The sequence below is a fragment of the Asparagus officinalis genome, chromosome 7 (genome assembly GCF_001876935.1).
Source record: "Asparagus officinalis chromosome 7, Aspof.V1, whole genome shotgun sequence".
NCBI lineage: Eukaryota > Viridiplantae > Streptophyta > Magnoliopsida > Asparagales > Asparagaceae > Asparagus > Asparagus officinalis.
This window is the reverse complement of record NC_033800.1, coordinates 122,610,371-122,623,494: the sequence shown is the minus strand read 5'-3', so window position 1 is coordinate 122,623,494 and position 13,124 is coordinate 122,610,371.

The window sequence follows — 13,124 nt, the reverse complement described above, 5'->3', positions numbered from 1 at the left end:
TCACACACTTGCAATCACACTCTACACCCTCTAAGTGTTGGCCTAGCCCGTATTGCCTTCCTTAAGTGCTCAGATTTACAAACTCTCCCTAGGCTTTACTACCGACGCCACCCCTTTTGGAATCGATCCCGTCTCTCACCACACATTTCTCTCGGTGTACAAGTGTATTATAAAGTGTATCTCACAAATAAGCACAAATACAAATTATTTGTTCTCTACAATGGATGAGAACTCAATATAAACTCAACACTCTAAGTAACACTCAGCACAATCCAAATAATACAATGTATAAAATACTAAAAGCTCAATAGGTTGTGTGTGTAAATAAAGAGAAATCAAATATAAACTTAATTAAAGTCTAACTTATGGAAATAATAATCAAACATATAAATAGCTAGAGATTGATTTTAGAAAATTTCTCCAATGATAACAAGAGTGAAAGAGATGAGATGAAAGCTCATGATGATCTCTTCTTCCTTTTGTAAAAATCTCTTCACATAAACTTTTGTAAAACACACTTAAACAAACTTTAAACACTCTTTAAATTTGTTTAAAAACTCTCTTGGTAGTTGAAAATAGTTATGACAAAGGGGTATATATAGGGTAGAAGAAATCAGCCCAAGAAACCAACAAAAACCAATAAAAACATTAAAAAATACAAAATCTAGAAACTAGTCGTTACTGTACAAAGGCTCTATTGTCAGTCGACTTATGACATGCATGAGTCGACTGATGCTTGCATGGGTCGACTCATAGAATTATCAGTCAACATGGCAGACGAAAAACACAAACTGCTCAACACTTCATCAGTCGACTTGCCACTGTAGTGAGTCGACTGATGTCTGCATGGGTCGACTCATTGATTTTTCAGTCGACTCAGCAGATGAAAACACTAACTGTTCAACACATCATGAGCTGACTCAACACTGTAGCGAGTCGACTCAAAACATGCACATAGCCTGTTTTGAACAGTAAATATCAACTATAAAACATTTTAAAAATATCAAATAAATTCCAAAAAATGTAAAACTTGGAAAAATGTTGATAAACATAAAAATGAACATGTTACAAAAAAATGATCAAATTGTATTTCCCATTTGTCAAAATTCTTTATTTTGTAAAATAGTCCAAAACACGAAGTTTCAACAACACATGATTTTGACATAATGTTTTCAAACAAGTTTGAAACTTCTCTTAAGTGGATTAATAGACTTTATAAAAGATGTAAAATAGTATAATCAAGTCTTTAATCTATAGATACATTATTTTACAAACTTACAAAAGTATAAAAATGAAAAACATGATTTCATTGATTTGAATATGTCAAAGCTTAATTTTAATGAAATCATTTCAAACACGTATAAACATTAAACAAATATGCGTGCATATAACTATATCCATTTGTTTCATATTTATGTGGCTAAACTTGAAAGAAAATAAAATGAAAACGATGTGTGTGTATAAAATTGAGCTTGAAATATTTGCACACAAGTATAAACTCTTAATAACTAAAACACTATACACAAGCTAATGATCTCTCCTTGAAGCTCGATCATGGTTACGGATGAAGCTTGATCTTGAATCTTTGACTTGAATGTATTTGCTTCATTCCGGTATTCTGCCAACCTCCATTGAATGTCATCGTTAAGGCGCAATCTATCAACCTCCAACATCGATGTTTGTCTAGAATACCTAATAAACAAAACATAAATACTAGACAAACGATTTTAAGGATTGTTTGTAAATCATCAAAACAATATTAGACCTTAGGCTTATATACATGAAACCTAACAATCTCCCATTTTTTATGATGACAAACAATCTACACAAGAGATATATAAAATATGCATGAAACCAAATGATTATATAAATTATAATATTCATGCATAAAACCAATAGAATGAAATACTCACAATTCACTTGTTTCTCCCTCTTTGTCAACATCAAAATGAGGAAAACAATAATAAAAGGAAAAGAGCGAAAGCTCCCCCTATCACAAAGGCACGGTGAGTATAAAAATAAATAAAGGAAAAAAACTCCCCATATCAAAATGCCATATAGAATATATGCAATAATGAGTTAGGCAAATATATGTGAGCAAGCATAGATATAGAATATGCTAAACACAACCCACATAGAAAAAGACCAAGCGAACACATATATATGTATCATTAAGACAAAGTGTCACAAGGGTCTAAAACATAAATATATATCAATATATATATATATATATATGAAAATGGTGTCTCAATACACAAACATATATAAATTTATGAAATCAAAAGGAAGAACACCATGAGAATCATGAAAAATATTTTTAAATGAAAACAACTCATGAGAACCATGAGAATCATGACAATCATGAAATTTCAAATAACAATCAAATCGATCAAATAAAATCATAAATCAAAATCTAAACCATACTCACATAAAAACATGCTTAATCTAAAAATAATTATTTTGAAGAACAAGTGATCAAGCAACTAGTAATGTTAAAACATTTATATGTTTTATCCACAAAGACCGAAAAAATTATGCTTATGACAAAACAAATGAATATGAAAAATATCATTTTTGACAAGAAAAACATGATAAACAATCATGTCAAGCTCTTGGAGCTTGTTTCAACCCATATAGAAACTTTTAGCACCCGGTAAACATGATATGAAAAAAATAAGAAATCTGGGGGGTTGCTCAAACATAAACCTCAAAACTAATTTTTGAGAAACTAGAAAAAGTTTTAGGAAAGGAATCATACAAATGAAAATATTTCCTTAAAAAATATCAAAACTTTGTTTTTTTATAAAAAAAATCATCATTTAAAGAACATGAAAAACTAAAACTCAAAAAGTTTGTTCTTTAAGAACAAAAACATTTTAGTACCCAATCACTCTTGGTACCGAAGAGTTTAAGGACATTGTTGGTTTGGGTGTAGACCTGTGACACCCCTGGGTTCACACAAGGCTGCAGTCCAAGATAAAACCAAGAATGTCAAACCTGTCATGCACCACACCGTGCAATAACATGTTTCACCATCATAAGTACTATCTCTCTAGTAGAGTCAAATAATAGGTGTAGGTACAAAAGCAAGTAAAAGATAATACAAGAGTCAACTGATGAAATAATAAAGATCAAATTAATACTTCATCATCTAACATACTAAAGTACAAGTCAATGTTTGAAGTGAATAGACTGGAATTTCTCAACAAGTCTCAAATATAAATGTCTGAATAAAAGGAAATAAGACACACAACCTTTACAACTTCTAGAATAAACTCTAAAAATGTCTAAACAAATCCTACAGTGGAGCTCAAAAGTAAAATATAACTATAATAGAATAGATGAAGCTAAAGTGCCTCTCCATCAACCTGCGACTCTCCGGGCTCCGGGCTCGTTACCTGAAAGGGGGAGGGACAACGAGCGTCAAAGCGTTAGCGAGAAACATCACAACCAACCCTGTTTGTTGGAAAAATTGCAAAGAAGAGAACAAAGAAAATTGACTTGTATTCCTTTGATTCTGATTACAATTTGATTACAAAAGAGAAGAGAACGAATTTGATTCTCTCCTTTGTTTAAAACTGGGTTCTTCTCGGTAGCGATGGAATGCCTCCTTCGATTGCTCGTGTCGAATTTGCTCTCCGTTGACGATCCAACCGTCTTCTATCTCGTGGGAACGATGAACTTCTGTGAAAAGTTTAATGGATAACTCTGAATAAGTTTAAGAACTCTGTTAATAGAGTTGTTAGAACCGAAAATTCGGTTAATGACCAAGCTGATATTCTGTTGTTGAAGAATCCTCTCAGATTTGATCTTCTGAATTTGATTCAAAAATCCTATCTCCAAGGATTTTACCGCTGCTGCTGTTGAATTACCCAACCTGAGTGGTTGAGATCCCCCAAAATCCAACCTGTTGCCAACTCTTCCGTTCCAAAAAGCCAGCCTTTTACTCAGTTGAGTTTGTTGAGATTTTATAGGTGGATAAGAGGTTGTAACTGCCCTCTAAATCCGCTCCTAAGTGGGCGTGATTTCCTCAGATCGTGGGGAAACAGTTCTGAAACCGTTCAGCTCGTATTTGAACGAGTCAAACGCCCAATCTGGCGTTCAAAACCCAACGTCGCCTCTTAGAATTGAGACGCGAGGTTGGGTATTGGCTGAACATCATTGAACGCGAGGGTCGCTCGCGTTTTGGTTTGTTATAGTTTGGGAACGCGGGGGTCGGTGTTGGTTGAACCCCTACGAACGCGAGGGTCGCTCACGTTTAGCTTGTGCTTGGAAACGCGGGGGTCGCCTGCACTTCCAGAATTGTAACGCGGGGATGACATCCGTGTTTTAGAAGGAGCTAGTTGACTTGTAACTTCTTCTGTAAAGCATTGCAAGGACCGTTGTTTAGTAATCCTAGCTTTAGCTGTTGTGGAGTGTGAAAGTCGTCCGATTGTGACTTTCACTGTAGATTATGAAGACTGCTGAATAGAGTTTTCATTAGTTGTCGGAAGTGTCGTTGAATTGTAACTCTTCTCGATCTATGTGAAAAGTCCTCCATTTGTAGCTTTCGATTGTCGGCGCGAAAGCTATTTGATTGTAGCTTTCGTTGTACGAACTTGACGGGAATCAACATCCATAGTGTTTTTAGATGAATATTTACCCACAGCTCTCTACCAAGCAACTCACCAACTACGTCCAACCTTTTATTTCTGAAATCATTACACTGCTCATCAGCATCTCTAATAGTTGCTAATATAATATTAGTCATGTTGTTGTCGCAACCATCAAGATCAATCATCTCAGAAATAAGGCCGTGTTTGTAGCGATTGTAGAATTGCGAATACATTGATTAGAAAGTCGTCTGATTGTGACTTTCATTGTCAGAGCTTGATAGGGATCAGCTATCCATCGTGATTTTTAGACAGCCTACAGAACCCCCTCCAAAGTTTCGAAAGTTCGCGGTTGACTGGGACGAATTTTCGGAATACTTTGGATCCCAAAATTTAGTGGATTGATTGCTCACTCCGTCTGATCGAGCCAGATGATTTCAATGTTGTTAATTGTAATCTATCTGTGCTTTTCCAATAGGCTCCCCAGTGGGGTCGTTTGTTTCTTCTCAGCTTTGGTCACCTTGATGATTGCTGTTAGCTCTTCTTCTATTCATCTGGGGGCTGTGTCGTAGCCTTGGTAGTCAAGAAGCTGCTATCATAGCGGTCCAAATACAGAGATAATTTCTGCATTTGAGAGTTGGAACGCGTGGGTGAGCTCAGCGTTGGGAAATTCGAACGCGTGATTGAGCCTCGCGTTTGGAAGCCCAAACAACTCGAACGCTAGGGTCGAGTTTGGGCGGGATTTTGGCTTCGAATCCCGTCCGTTACGATTTGACAGCTCACAGCTGTCTATAAATAGACCGCTGGAGGTCAAATCAAGAGTCATTCGACTCTTCTTAAAATTCCAACGAAAAATTTTCGTTCTCATCTCTGGCGAAAACTGTTCTTCTCCTCCGATAAAACCCTATGGCACCCAAGAAATTGGTCTCTCGTCCTCCCAAGTCCGACGTCGCTGCGGCTCAAGGATCGACACCGTCAGCGCCGGCCGGCGGCGCTGCTGCTCAGGCGAACGTGCTGCCCCAACTTCCTCTGATTGGCGGTAAGTACGACCTTCGTGGTCGCTAAACTTGCTTCGGAAAGTTCTGATCTTTGGATCAACGAGGCAACTCGTTTTTGACGAGGGGTTCGACCTCCGCGTCTCAGATTTTTGACGCGAGGGTCGACCTACGCGTCTGAATTTTCTGACGCGAGGTTCGACCTTCGCGTCTGAGATTTTTGACGCTAGGTTCGACATTCGCGTCCAAGCTTATCTGACGCGGGAGTCGACCTTCGCGTCTGAGCTTATCTGACGCGGGAGTCGACCTTCGCGTCTGAGTTTATCTGACGCGGGAGTCGACCTCCGCGTCTGAGTTTTGTTTTTGCCTTGTCTAAATTTTTCTTTATTTTGCAGTGCGCCACACCAGTGAACCCCTTCTTTTTCGCCACCATTTTGGGCATGAAGGTGGTGCGGACATGAACATTGCCTTCAGCTCACGCCAAGAACTCCCCATTTTCCGAATTAGGGAGAAGAGTCGCGTAGAATTAATTACCCAAGCTTCTTCCGACACTCTTAGGACATTGGTTACGGACGCCCGACTTGAAAGCCCAAGCCGTAAGCCGATAGTCAAACCTGGATACCTCTTCGGGGACTTTGTTGACTTCGAAGCTACCGCTACTTATGATGGGGACTATAAGTGGCTGCGGAAAGTTGGGGACCGCAACCTTTTCTTGCCCAATATGGAGAGGATGTTCCCCATATCTTATTTCCAGTGTGCTTCCGTCCCAAGGCGTATGAATTGGCCTCTGGTTAAGGATCAGGACGGGGTCACTCTTGGCACTCTGACTTTCCACGGGGTCCGCACAGTTGGTTATAACCGGCAGGTGACAGCTTTACGGCCGGGTTTATTCGCTAAGGAGTATCCCCTTGGTGAAGTGGCCAGTCCGACAAATACCTTTGTCAAGAGGTTTGTGGCGAAGAAAGGAGAGTTTCCCGCGCAAGGATTTAGAACTCCTGGCTGGGTTCATTCTCCGGTGACAGGGTGGTGGACTCGGATGACCAAGTTTGTTTTGGACGAATTGGAAGTACCTCTTGCTCGAGTTGGATTGTTGGTTCCTGTGCGAGCTACGAAGTTCGGGATTATCCAGAGCCACTTTCACTTCTTTTCCATACTGGAGAAGTATAATCCTGAGACTTGCACTTTCTTCACCCCTGTGGGGGAGTTAGGCTTCGTTCTTCACGAGATGCACGAAGTCTCGGGTCTCATTCTTGGGGATTTGTCGTACGAAGAATTTGTTTCGGGATCCGCGGAACTTAAAATTTTAAAGAAAACCAGCCCCGAAATTTATGCCACTCTCTGGGAAGTCATGTGTCACTTCCACATTTGTATGCACCAGACGGGGGCCCGAGGAAGCGGCATTAAACAAGTGTCTTGGGCGGAATATTTATTTCAGAACTTGACCACTGAAGGAGCCTCAGTGACCCGATTGCCTGCAAGTACTTTAGAGGAGGTTCATGCTCGAATTGACGATGCTACCTCCCACTACACCAATGAGGCCAAGGAAGATGTTTTCCCGGCTCACACGGAGTTTGAGAGTTTCCATTATCAAGCTCTGATTCTCATTTCCGACACAGCGCTGCTGGCTGGATTCTTGATGTTATGGCTCAAGCGTTGCGTCGTTCCTACTAGACCGGTCGATGCTCTTGCTGTTGAGGTGGTCTACCCGACCGTCCTTTTAGCCCATGGGAGGCCTGTGAGCCTCCTCAATGCTATGGTGGGTTGTTTGCAGTATGGATTACGGGAGTTGGCCTCAGACTTCGTTGGTATTACAGAGGTAGAGTCTGAAGGTCACAAGACTTTCAAAACTCCCAATCCCAGGGTGCCAATGCCATATACCTATTTGATGGCTTGGTACGTGCTTCACTATCCTCCTTTGATGAGTGCAGCCTCTCCCCCGGAAGACTCATTCATCCCATTTGTGCAACGACTAGAGTCTGCGAAATGGGAAGGGGATACATGGTTAAAATTTGCCAAATCTTAGCGCGAGACACCAACTTCCATATCTACCGTTGTTTCCCTGATTTCGGGGGCGGTGTCTATGGCGCAGAATATCAGGACGTAGCAGGTCCTAATGGATTCACTCAGCTGAGCGGGGGTGTTTTCCACTGGCTTCTCTCCATCAGGCCAGGCTACTTGATTTTCCGGCAAGGCGTCAACTGCTTCATCGAGCCCTACCAACCCTACAGGTTTGCTCGTCAATTTGGGTATGATCAGTTGTACGTCGGGAACCCTCGTCCTCAACTCTCAATTATAGGCAATTTATATGAAGGAGCCAGGGCTTGGTACTATTCTGTGGCAGGTTGTACCAAAGCTATCTTCAGACTTCCCCATAAAACACCCAACGCCTATACTTTCATAAGCTTCTGTAATTGGTATTTCGCCGCTTCTCAGACTCCCAATTACAACCTGAATACGTCTTGCCTAAAAGACATCAGGCATATGTATGCTTCAAGAAAGGGGTCCAAGACATCCCGCTTAAGAGGGATTGATGAGTTTCTATCTATTGAGAACCAGCCTGGTGGGCAGGAAGAGGAACAAACAGCTGAGCCTGCTCCAGGGGAAGAGCAACGAGTGGTTGATCCTCCCACAACAAGAGCAGCGGGGAAAAGAAAACTTTCTGCAGATGAAGCTGTCAAGTATGATAAGCAGATCCGTCGGAAACTGCTGGTTGATTCTCCCCCCAAAGGCCAACCAAAATCCAAGTTGATGACTGATGCCATCAGAGCCGCTGAAGATGAAGAACCACAGGAATCATCTGTGGCAGGCCTGTCGCATAGAGCGGGACTTCGTTCTCATGGCCCAGCTCTATCGGGCGAAGTTTCTTCTTATCATCCTCCCGAGGGCGAAGAGGACAAATTAATGAGATGCAGAGTCTGCTCCGGTGATGGATCTTCCTAGGTCTCCTGCATTGGAACCAGGGGGTCTTGAAGATAATCCATCTCCTTCTCCTTCAGCATTAATGTCACAAGCTGGTGATTTAATTCCTAGTCCTACAACGGGACTTATGAAGAGACCAGCTGCTGGCACAAATCTTCCTGAACCCTCAGCTACTCGGGATGATGAGGAGCGAGTTGATTATGAAGACTCCTCGATTGGTGATGCAGCTGACGAAGATAGAGGTGATGAGGATGCTGATGTTGGCAGCATGTTAGGTGGTGGTGAAGATGATGAAGAGCATGATTCCATAGATGACATCACCACTTTTGACGATGCTTCCAAGGTCCCATCCGATAAAGTATCTGGTTATACTCCTTTTCACATCTCCGGTAAGCCTAGTTTTCTTCGACTTCTTCCGCATGTTCTTTCCGCGTTCCGACCCTTTTTTCGTGCAGGTTCTCCTTCTCTAGGGACTACTGCTGCTACTACTTCAGAGCAAGAACCTGCGCAGATGTCGGCTCTTTTAGAAGAGCAACATTTACCTGGTTCTCCTACAGCAATCGTTCCTCCTGCAGCATTGCTTGAAACTACTGCCGCAACTCCTCCTCCGGAACAGCAGCTCGTGCAGGTGTCAGCTCCTATGCAAGAGCAGCCCCTGCCTGCCTCATCCACTGTAGCTGCTTCACCTACAGCACTGATGAAGATCTCGCTTGTGCCCACAGAGGCCGGACCAAGCGCGTCTCCGGCGAGGACAATGATGGCTCTGACTTCAAGTCCTTCGCAATTGAATGTTTCAGTTACCTCCGCGACTTCTACACCCAAATCACTTGTTAATCCATACTTTGGCACGTCCACTTCTGGGGTCGTCGAGTCGTCCTCCATTGCTTTTTCCAGTCCAACGGACGCTCCTGGCTTCCTCCATATTTCCTTGAGCTACTTAAACAGTCTCGTGAGGAAGGTAATTGAGGTTGTCACAGCTGGTCGAGGCCGCTTTGATTCTCTTAAGTATCTCCTAGAAGCGGGCTTAAATGGGGTCAAGAGTGTGGGTAATGCCCATTGCTTTGAACGTTGTTCGGAAGCCATTTCTCACTTAGAAGCCCGGCTCAAACATTTGGAAGCCCTCAGCCATGAAGACATTCAGACACAGATCGTGTCTACTTTTGCTGACCTCCAAGTTGAGGAAGTGACTCGACGTGAGGCAATTGAGCGAGGTCTGGCTAAAAAAGAGCTTCAAGTCACGCATTTGCGAGAACAAAGCGATCTGAGACGAAAAGAACTGGATCTCTCTACTGCTTCTTTGGACCTTATTCGTACAAAACTTGTCGAGGCTGAGGCGGATGTGCTGAGATTGAAGGCCCAGCTTTCTCGCGAAGAAGCCATTGTTAACACACTTGGGGCCAAAAATGCAGACACTCTTTTGGATTACCATAAGGAAGCTCAGGCTCTCGAAAGAGCGAAGAAGGAGGCAACCGCTGAAGTGGCACCCACTGAGGACGATCTGCGGAGGAAGGCTGAAGCTGTTGTGGGAGCCAGTCATGAAGAAAAGCTTGCTGATGCTAAAGCTCAACTTGCTTCTTTTGACTTGACCTTGTACTATTCTTTTTCTTAAGAACAGCTTTGTATCACTTCTTTTTGGTTTCTGAATAAAAAGTGATATTGACTTCTCATTGTTTCTTGCATTTATCATGTTTTGATTTTAAGTACAAGTCACGAGAAATGCCTGAGATGTATTCCTGACTTAGAATAGATCTCCATAATGGTTCTGGTGCAGAAAACTCTCTTTATTATCGTTTAAGATAACTCTAGAAAGTTTCCAACTGTTGAGGATGAAAATCTTATTATTTTCCAGTAATAGGGTTGACTAGTAGAATTCTTCCTGTGTTATTTCTGCTTTGAACACTGAAAGAAATCTATGAGTGCCAGAGGTATAGTTTTAACTTGGCAGGGGGATTATTGTGATCGGGGCAATTTTGAGGACCTATCGTTCTATTGACGAGAATCGATAAGTTGATTTTGTCAGAGGTGTGATTTTAACGTGACAGTAGAAATATTGCGATCAGGGCAATTTTGAGGACTTATCGTTCTATTGACGAGAATCGATAAGTTGATTTTGTCAGAGGTGTGATTTTAACGTGACAGGAGAAATATTGCGATCAGGGCAATTTTGAGGACTTATCGTTCTATTGACGAGAATCGATAAGTTGATTTTGTCAGAGGTGTGATTTTAATGTGACAGAAGAAATATTGCGATTAGGGCAATTTTGAGGACTTATCGTTCTATTGACGAGAATCGATAAGTTGATTTTGTCAGAGGTGTAATTTTAACGTGACATTTGTGGGGCAAGAATATTATAACGTCTCACTGGGGAGAACTGCTAAGTGTTTTATCGTCAGGGTGACAAATTGTATCACTTGTGATTTGAACAAGATTTCGGGGGAGTTTGTTACCCCACTGAAAACAGATTATTCATTGCTCTGCTGAGGAGAGCTGATAAACTAACAGATTTGGAAACTTATCGTTCTATTAATGAGAATTGATAAGTGGATTTTGGGGTGTAGTATTAGCCCGATGAGAATTTAGATTCTGCTGAAAAGATACAGAGGTTTTGATTAACACTCCGTTAAGCGGGTTCACAAGTGCAGGTTCTTCATTTAGAAGAATTGCAACGCTGAGGTGACCTTCGCGTTTGATGTTTGAAACGCGAGGTTCGGGCCTTCGTGACACTAGCTCGAGCTTTGCATTTGGTAAACGGAACGCGATAGTGAGCTTCACGTTTCAAAGATGGTTGGGATTCTCTCCTAGAATCCCGTGCCATCCTAACAGCTTGACAGCTGTTATAAATAGACCTGAGTGGTCACATCAAGAGTCACTTGACTCTCAAAACTTTTCGGCTATTTCCGAGAACGAGAACTCTCGTTTGATTACGGCAAGATCTCCGACGAACTGCGTCTCTCTCGTTCAAAAGAGTTTCCTCCGATCGACTGCATCAATGGCGCCTCGGAGAACGAGCTCTAACTCCAAGAAAGTCGCCGGAGCGACCTCCGAGATGCCGTCGGCTGAGGACGCCGGCGGTGTCCTTGTCCATGCGGGAACTTTGCCGTCGACATCGCCGCTGCAGGGGCCTCCCTGTCGTGGTGAGCGCTGACCGAAATAACTTGCCTTGGCAAGTTCTTTGACAACCCTAGATGGGTTCTTGATAACGAGGAAGATGACTCGTTTTAACTCAATGAAAACGCGTGGTTGGGGTCCTATATGGGTCTCGACCCTCGCGTTCAAGTTTTTCAACACGAGGTTGACTCTGGCGTTTGAGACTTCTGACGCGAGATTCGACCTTCGCGTTGGAGATTTTGACACGAGACTTTAACCCTTTGTGTTTCAGACTCTGTCTTTATGTCGATAGTTCGCTTCTAGCTGTTAACTTCTGCTTTTGATTGTGCAGTGCTTTTCCCAAACGTGCCGCTTTCACAAGAACATCATTTTGGATATATCGGTGGACCTGACACGAATGAACCATTCAGTCTTCAGAGCAGGATTCCATTGTGTACTTTCCCTGATTCGGAAAGAGCGGAAATGATTAAATTCCCTCAATGATCTACTCTCAGGGTTCTGATAACTGACTTAGACTTGGAGACCCCTGTCGGTCATGCCCAGTTTCCTAAACCAGCATTCATATTTGGAGATCGCATACCAGTCGATGATCATCTCACATATGTGGAAGATTCAAAGCTACTGCGGAGAGTTGATAGTCGCCTTTTATTCCTCCCTAACATGAAGAGGATCTACCCACTCTCCTACTTTTTGAATGTGAGCTGCCGTCGGGGTTTGACCTTCGACATAGTAAAGGAGAAGGAAAACGTGTCGCTTGGATTTGGTCGGCGAGCTCGTACACAAATTGGGGGACAACTCAAGGGGTTAAGACCTGGTTTGTTTGAGAAGAAGGAGTGGGTGTCGGAGATGCCACGTCCAGCGAACATCTTTATCCGCCAATTCCTTACAATTCAGGGTGAATTCTCTACCCAGACGTTTAGATCCCCTGGATGGGTCTGTTCTGGAGAAGGAGGTTGGTGGACCCGCATGGTTGACTTCGTTCTTGAGGAGCTTAAGGAATCGCTCGCTCAATCGGGTCTTACAGTTCCTGTGTTAGCTACACGAATTGCCTGTCAGTACTTTGGAGGAAGTTCAGGCTCGAATTGACGACGCTACCTCCGACTACACCAACGAGGCCAAGGAAGATGTTTTCCCGGCTCATACGGAGTTTGAGAGTTTCCATTATCAAGCTCTGATTCCAATTTCTGACGCGGCGTTGCTGGCTGGATTCTTGATGATATGGCTCAAGCGTTGTGTCGTTCCTACCAGGCCGGTTGATGCCCTTGCTGTTGAGGTGGTCTACCCGGCTGTCCTTTTGGCACATGGGAGACCTGTGAGCCTCCTCAGCGCTATGGTGGGTTGTTTGCAATATGGACTGTGGGTGTTGACTTTAGAACTTCTCGGTGCTTCGGGGGTCAAAGCTACTAGGAAGAAAGCTGGGAAAGCTCCTCAACCACGTGTTCCAGTGCCGTATACATATCTAGTGGCCTGGTTCGTGTTGCATTGCCCTTCATTGATGACGGGAGTATA